The sequence below is a fragment of the Rhinoraja longicauda genome, chromosome 21 (genome assembly GCF_053455715.1).
Source record: "Rhinoraja longicauda isolate Sanriku21f chromosome 21, sRhiLon1.1, whole genome shotgun sequence".
Taxonomy (NCBI): Eukaryota; Metazoa; Chordata; class Chondrichthyes; order Rajiformes; family Arhynchobatidae; genus Rhinoraja; species Rhinoraja longicauda.
In genome coordinates, this window is record NC_135973.1 from 19,575,673 (window position 1) to 19,584,091 (window position 8,419).

At 42.3% G+C, this 8,419-nt stretch overlaps 1 protein-coding gene across 2 annotated transcripts in view; it reads left to right on the forward strand.

The window, feature by feature from the left end:
- Window positions 1-8,419, forward strand: part of coro7 (coronin 7) — an 80,876-nt gene that overhangs the window by 23,608 nt on the left and 48,849 nt on the right. The gene's annotated exons all lie outside the window — the stretch shown is intronic.

Genomic DNA, 8,419 nt, shown 5'->3' on the forward strand with positions numbered 1-8,419 from the left:
CCCTGCGATATTCCACTTAGTTACCTCCTTCCGGCCTAAAAAGGAAAGTATTGCAAGTGGCCAAGGAGCAGGGCAGTAGGGGAGAGAATTCGTTTCAAGGAGATGTTTTAGGTTTACTTGACTGGCTCTGAATGTGCTGCAATAGTGATATAAAATGGACCCGTTGGGAAGGGATGCCTGTTTTCCAGGTGAGCTTTTGCAAGACAGTGGATGAAACTAGTAACTGAGTCATCGTGAATACATTTTATAGTGGGGAATGTTGGAAACTTCAAGTATAAATGAAAACAACCTTAGTTTTGGAGTAAAGAATAAACCAGCCGCCACAAACTCTGCGTACCTGACCCTGGCCGCCTCAGCAACCCCCACAAAATATTTTGTGCAACAAATAGTTTCGCCAACACAAGCCTTGTCTGTTGTGTGTCTCAATGCCACAGTCTGATCAATACTTTCCACCCCCACAACAACGCATGCCCACCTTATCTAGTTAAAGATTATTTTGTCTTGTTGATATCTGTGAGAATTGCAGATCAACAACCCAACAGCAAATTGTTAAAAGTTTCAGAATGTGGAGCAGCAAATGTTAACAAAGCTGACAAAACCATACAGAGAATGTAGGCTGTTTATATTGGGACAAAAATATTTTAAATAGAAATATCCGTTCAGACATATGATGAGCAACTGTGTGAAAGGTTGAAGCCTACACACACACACACGCCGCATGCACGCGCGCACACACACACACACACGCCTGTTAAGTGTCTCAGACTTCTGGTACAGCTCGTGTATTTTGGGAACCTTGAGCAAGGAGGTGGTATCTTGTATGTTTACCTTTTGTCATATCAAAGAAATAACAGGTCTATGTGGTTGCAAAGTATCCCTGAGATCCTGTTCTCAGCCTTGATGTTGTATGACTATCTCGGTCTATTGAATTAATGTGCAGCTGAATGAATGAACGAGCCTTCAGGGGTTTTCTTGGTAAATCGTCCCCAGGCTCTCATTTGAATACAATTTCATCTACAGTTCACCATAATCCAAATATTTCACTTGTGTATTACATAAATTAAAATAATCTTTCTGAATTTAAACAAGGTTACTGGGTTACAATGCATTCTTCTTTAAAAAGACAAAAGGAGAAACAAATTAGTTTAGTTTGGAGATACAGCATGGAAACAGGCCCTTTAGCTTACTGAGTCCATGCCAACCATTGATCACCCGTTCACACTAGTTCTATGTTATCCCACTTTTGCATTCACTCACTACACACTAGGGGCAATGAACCTAAAAACCTACATGTCTTTGGGATGTTGGGGGAAACCGGAGCACCCGGAAGAAACCCACGCGGTCACAGGGAGAATTCCACACCGACAGCAGCCAAGGTCAGGATCGAACCTGCGTCTGTGGCGCTGTGGGACAGCAGCTCTACCCGCTGCATCACAGTGCCAACCAAATGATTAATTCTATAAGTTTTTGAGATAAAGTGTGTGGGCAGTTCACGAAACATGTTAATCAACCAATTCCTGCTGCTCTGAGTTGGAGGGGTAATATCAGGTGAGATATCAACTCTGGTGCCACCTGCTCGCTCAGGAAGATGTCTGTTTCTTTAAAAACGATACAAAGTCATGGAGTGTTCTGTTCCCTCTTGATTTTACACACCTCAATAAGATCAGTCTTCAGCCTCCTGCACTCCAAGAAATAAAGTTCGAGCCTGCCCAACCTCTCCCTGTGGCTCAGGCCTTCATGTCCTGGCAATATCCTCGAGTGCTGACAGACTACTGAACGGTCATCCCACAAACTGAAGTGTAGTCACAGTCTTCCAACCTACCCCTTTGCTGTTGTTGCACTTTTTTTCCTGTAATTGCAACTCTACAACGCTGTAACACGATACTCTACATTCTGGTATTTTTCTCTCTGCACTTCCCGTTGTACTTGTGATTGGCTTGATTGTACTCGTGTGTAGTGTGATCTGATTTCACTGGATCACACGCAAACAAAAGCTTTTGACTACCTCGGTACACATGGCAATAATAAACCATTGGGAGGTGACCTCTGACTCTGCCCTATTTTGAATAACCCCAAACTATTATGTATTGAGATTAGTTGACAATTAGCTCTGCCATATAGTCAGAGCGCTAACCTTTAACTCATTTATGTACTGAGATTGGGGATGTATCTTGGTCATTCCCTCTTTTCTGCTTTGCATTGAAATGAAGATAATTCCCATAAATTTGGCAAATATCAAACTTTTAGGTTTATTATTGTCACGTGCACCTAGGTACAGTGGAAAGCTTTGTTTTGCATGCTCTCCACTCAGATCAAGTAATACTACATGCAAATACAATCAAGTCAAACTCAAGTACAATAGGTAGAATAAAGAGGAAGTTACAGAGTGCAGTATATACAGTAATTCTCAGCATTGTGGCGCAACAGTTCCATAGACACTGGAGCGCTGGAGTAACTCAGCTTGCCAGGCAGCATCTGGAGAACACGGATAGGGGACATTTTGATATTCTCCAGAGATGCTGCCTGTTACTCTGATACATTTGTTTTGGTACATCAGCATTTGCAGTTCCTTGTGTCAACCATTCCGTGGACAAATTCCAAAATCCGAAAAGGATTAGAGGTGGATTGGACAGTATCCTAACGTGGAAAGACTGTTCAGAAGCCTGATAACAGAGGGGAAGAAGCTGTTCCTGAGTCTGGTGGTGCCCGGTTCAAGTCTCTGTATGTTTTGCCTGCCTGGAGCAGGGAGAAGAAGGAATTGTCAGGTGGTCAAGTCTTTGAAGATAATCCATACCTCTGGTGTCTTTTCAGTCGTTTATTATCCTCTAACTCTATTAGAGTACTGAGAATAGAGAGGTGATGTGTTGGAAGGAGCTGCAGTTGCTGGTTTAGACACAAAAGCTGTGGTGACTCAGCAAGACAGGCAGCATCTCTGGAGAGAAGGAATGGGTGATGTTTCGGGTCGGGACCCTTCTTCAGAAATGTTCAGAGAGACGCTGCCTGTCCCACTGAGTAACTCCAGCTTTTTGTGTCTATCTTGGGTGATGTGCCGGTCTGTTCTGACCTATGATTGTGAGATGGTCCCTGAAGGCAGATTGAGACATGACCCCTAAAATGGCGGAGTGGTGTTTTGAGCGGTGACTGGCTTGATGAATGCCAGCTGAAGAATCTGAAACCAATCACCAACAGTTTATTTTGAGAAGCACTTTTCAGAAACGCCCTAGGGAAGTATGGTCCCAAAAGAGTTGCTTCTTTAAACTATTTCAGCAAGAAATTCTTGTACAGCAGGGTTTGTAATCAATGTAAAAAGATCCTTCATTTTCAGAACAGGTTTAAGCATTCATGGAAATTCCTGAACTAATCCTTGAAACAGCACAATTGCAGGCTTCTTGGTTTTAATTATTGGCATTTGAAAAATACTCCAGATTATGAAATAGAAATCAGGTGTGCAGCCCGGGGGCAAACCAGTGCCAGCTGTGTGCAGACAATGGCCCCAGTGTGAGGAGAAACGTTTCACTTCAACACCACCCTGTATCTGATCCATCTCGAGGTAAATGAAAGGCTGTGAGAGGGTCAGCAGAGCGAGTCACAGAATCACCCAGCACAGAAACAGGCCCCTCGCCCCAACTCATCCCAGCCGACCAAGATGCCCTATCCACCCTAGTCCATTTGCCCACTGGCTCATTTTCCTCTAAACGAAGAGGGAACTGGAGTGGAGGGAGCAAGGAGCAGATTCTGTGTTCACACATGTAGCAGGACTGGGCAGTGTCGGCCTCTGGACCTCCTCACTAAACCACTGTGCCTCGGGTTTCTGTGCCGTATGAATCTATGGTACAGACTGGTCAGCTTTGTATCAGGGAAGGCAGGGGCTGATTGGGGAGAGTCAGCATGGCTCGACACAAGGGAAATGCTGCATCGCTAACTTGGTTGAGTTTTTTGAGGAGGTAACTTGAGGAGATTGATGAAAGCAAGGTAGTGATTGTTGTGTACATGGATTGTTGTGAGGCATCGAGAATAGAGCAGTACTGACACAAAGTGCTGGAGTAACTCAGTCGGTCAGGCAACATGGGATGCTCCAGGGATACTGCCTGACCCGTTGAGTTACTCCAGCACTTTGTGTCTTTTTGTAAACCAGCATTTACAGTTCCTTGCTTCTACCTAGAACAGTACAGCACAGGAACAGGCCCTTTGGCCTACAATGTCTGATCCGAACTTAGAGCCGTTAAACTAATCTCCTCTGCCTGCACGTGATCCTTTTCTCTTCATTCCCTGCATATCCATCTGCCTATCGAAAAGCGTCTTAAAAACCATGATCTTATCTGCCTCCACCATCATCCCTGGCAGTGCGTTCCAGGCACCCACAACTCTGTGTGAAAAAAACGCATCTCTTATAAACTTTCCCTTAAAATTGGATAAGGTCCAGCCTGCCAGTATGGTCCAGAAAGGTTAAGGCCATGGGATCCAAGCTTGCTAATTGGATCTACAATGGCTTGGTGATAGAGGGTACTGGTGGAAGGAGGCTTTCACCTGTGACCGGCCGGGTGCCACAGGGATCAGAGCTGAGAGCTTGGATGTGAAGGTAGAAGGAACGATGAGTAAATCTGTGAATGACACAGAAGCTGATAGTGTTGTGGATAGTGAGGAAGGTTGGCTAGAGCCTCACCAGGGTGTGGATCAGATGGAAAGTTGGGAGGAGAGTAGACAGATGGAATATAAACCCAACCAGTGTGAGGCGATGCATTTTAGGACATAAAATAGGGCTAGGGTATAGACAGTAAATAGTGGAGCATCAGGAAATGTTGATGAACAGAGTCCCATGGGGTCTGTCCATAGTTTCCTGAGAGTGGCAGCACCTCTGGGTAGGGCGGTGAAGGGGATGTATGGTGTACTTGCCTTCTTCGGTTGGGGCATAGAATATTAACCTTGGGAGGTTATTTTGCACTTTTACCATTTGGAGTATTGTGTCCATTTCTGGTTGCCACACTATCGGAAGGATGGAGGTGGATTAGAGAGCGAGTTCAGAGGAGATTCGCCAGGATGTTGCTTGGATTGGAGGGGGAGAGATTGGATAGGCTGAGTTTATTTTTCCCAGAGTGAAGGAGGCTGGGGGGAGGGGAGTGACCTAATAGATGTGTATCACAAAATGCTGGAGTAACTCAGCAGGTCAGGCAGCATCTCAGGAGAGAAGGAATGGGTGACTCTCTCAGTACTAATAGAAGTGTATACGATTATGAGCAAACACAGGAGAGATAATCTGAATCCTTTATCAATGGGATGGATATCAAAGACAAGAGGGCATAGGTTTAAGGTAGGAGCAGATTTAAAGGAGGTCTGAGGGGTAGATTTAGTACATAGAAAGTCATTGATATCAGGAATGCGATTCAGGAAGAAATGGTGGAGTCGGATTTAGTAAGAGACATTAAGACTGTTAAATGGGCAAGGCATAGACAAATACTACCCTATTGCAGGCAAAATGGGATTAATGGAGATGGGCAAAAAGGCCAACATGGATGTGATGGGCCGATGGGTTTATTTCTCTGCTGAATAACTCTAAATCTCCTTGTTTAAGATCCTTTTTAAAAAAAATTTATTTTATATAAATTTGAACAAAACAAATACATGTATGAACTCATAGTACGCGATGGTACCTACATTATAAATTCGATTATACCTTTAAATTCGATTATACCTGTATTGTTCTGTATTATCTCCCCACCCACAACCCCCCTCCCCCCACCCCCCAGTTAGAAAAAAGAGGAAAAAGGAGAAGAAGAAAGATAAAGAAATAAAAAAAATTAAAAAAGGAAAGAAAAAGAAAGAAAGAAGAAAGAAGGGAACCTGGAGACAAGAAGGAAACACTTCCGGCTAATTTCTTATTAAATTCTTTTTAGGGGTATCAAAACAATCCTGAAATTAAATATTTCCAATTCTTAATCCTAGTTTTAAAGTGAATGGGTTCCAAAGTTTCAAAAATAAATCATATTTATCTCTCAGATTATAAGTAGCTTTTTCTAATGGGATACAACTATGCATTTCTGCATACCATCTTGCAATTCTTATTTCATTGTGATCTTTCCAAGTGACCGCCACACATTTTTTTGCTATTGCTATTGCTATTTTGAGAAATCTTTCCTGATATTTATCTAAAATTAATCTTGGTAATATTCCTTTAGTATCTCCCAATAAAAACAACCTTGAATCCAATGGTATGGTCTTATTCATCAATTGTTCCAAAAAGTTTTTTAGGTCTTTCCAAAAAGGAGTTACCTTAGGACATGCTCATGTGGAGTGTAAAAAAGTACCCACATCCTGGTTGCAACTAAAACAAATTTCAGGTAAATTTGGATTTAAATTGTTTAATTTTTTCAGAGTTAAATATAGTTGATGTAAAAAATTGTATTGTACTAAACTATATCTCACATTAATAGTATTTTTCATACTTTCTAAACACAATCTTTCCCAATTTGGTTCATCAATGCTAATATTCAGATCTGTTTCCCATCTTTGTCTTGATTTTTGAATTCCTGTCTTTGGACTAGATTTTTGTAACAATTTATACATTAAAGATATAATTTTTTTAGTTCCCTTGCCCTGAATCAGGGATTCAATTCCTTTAATTTGAAATAAAAACATTGAATTATCTAACTTTTCCCTTAAATAAGATTGTAATTGATAATAGAAAAAAATATTATTCCCTGGAATTTGATATTTGTTTCTCAATTGAGAAAATGTCAAAAAATTATACCTTCATAGCAATCTCCCATATGTTTAATACCCTTCTGTTCCCAGACTTGTAATATTTGATTATTCCAAGCAAACGGCAGTAATCTATTTTTTACTAATGGAGTTTTAGCTGTTAGAAAAAATCTTTTATCATTAGCTTTAACTGTTTTCAACAATATATTAATTAAATGTATCCTTAAAACTACCTCTCCAGTAAACATTTGGTTCTAATGGTTCCTAAGGCAGTGGTATCAAATTCTGTCTGCAAATCATTTTTTGTGCAGCATCTAGGGAAGTATTTTCTCATCTGATCTGCCCTAGAAACAGATCAGAACAATGCTATTCAGAGGATGAAATAATCTCAGCTGGTTTCAGTATTCTCTGCCTAATGTGGGGCTGGGGCTTGTGTGGGGCTGGGGCTTGTGTGGGGCAACTGGGCTGTGTGAGCTATTTAAATAATCTCATTAACAAGGTCTGAAATCAGGCCACTGTTAATCCTATTAATAACTTCCCTTGTCTTTGCTCTGAGTCTGTAACCGTTGCCTTCCCATGGAATGCAGGTGTTTTATTAAAGAGTCGGCCCTCTCCGTTGCTGTGCCTTGGGCCTGGTCTCTGTGACAACACATACACAAAACAAAAGCATAGCTGCATCCTAGTAGCACCTAAGATTGCCACAAATTGGTGGAGTAACTCAGCGGATCAAGCAGCATCTCTGGAGAAAAAGAATAGGTGACGTTTTGGGTCGGAACCCTCCTTCAGTCTGAAAACCAGTAGCACCTGCCTTTCTGGTTGCAGGTCAGAGCACTGAAGCTTTCTCAGTGAGGCTGTAGTCAGAAGTTTATCGCAGTAGGCCCAGGGTGGCTGGCAGTGATTGGCTCAACCAAGGAGCTGGGCATCTGTCTCTGTACCTTCCTTAAAACCTCTTTCCACTTGGGTAGCTTATAACCCAATGGTATGATTATTGAATTCTCCTGTTTTGGGTAATTAAGTTACAAACATCCCCCCCCAATTTTTTTTCCCTCTTGTCCCAGTGGCCAAGTGGATATTCATTCATCATGCTGTGCTAGTAAATAAGGAGCTGGAAGAACTCAGCAGGAAGATGATGCTGGAAGAACTCAGCAGGTTAAGCAGCATCTGTGGAGGCAGGACATGCAAGCTGATGTTTCAGGCCCATAAGACCACAGGATATAGGAGCAGAATTAGGCCATTTGTACTATCCAGTCTACCACCATTTAATCATGGGTGATCTATTTTTCCCCTCTAACCCCATTCTCCTCCCTTCTCCCCGTAACCTTTGACAGCCTTGCTGATCAAGAACCCATCAATCTCTGCTTTAAAAATACCCAATGACTTGGCCTTCACAGCCATCTGTGGCAATGAATTCCACAGATTCACCACCCTCTGGCAAAATAATTTCCTCCTCATCTCCATTCTAAAGATACGTCCTTTTATTCTGAGGCTGTGCCCTCTGGTCCTAGACTCTCCCATTACTGGGGGAAACATCCTCTCCACGTCCACTCTATCCAGGCCTTTCATTATTCAGTAGGTTTCAATAAGATCCCCCCTTTATCGTCCTAAACTCCAGCAAGTACAGGCTCAGTGCTGTCAAATGCTCTTCATACATTAACCCAGTTATCCCCGGGATCATTCTTGTAAACCTCCTCGGGACCATCTCCAATGCCAGCACATCCTTCCT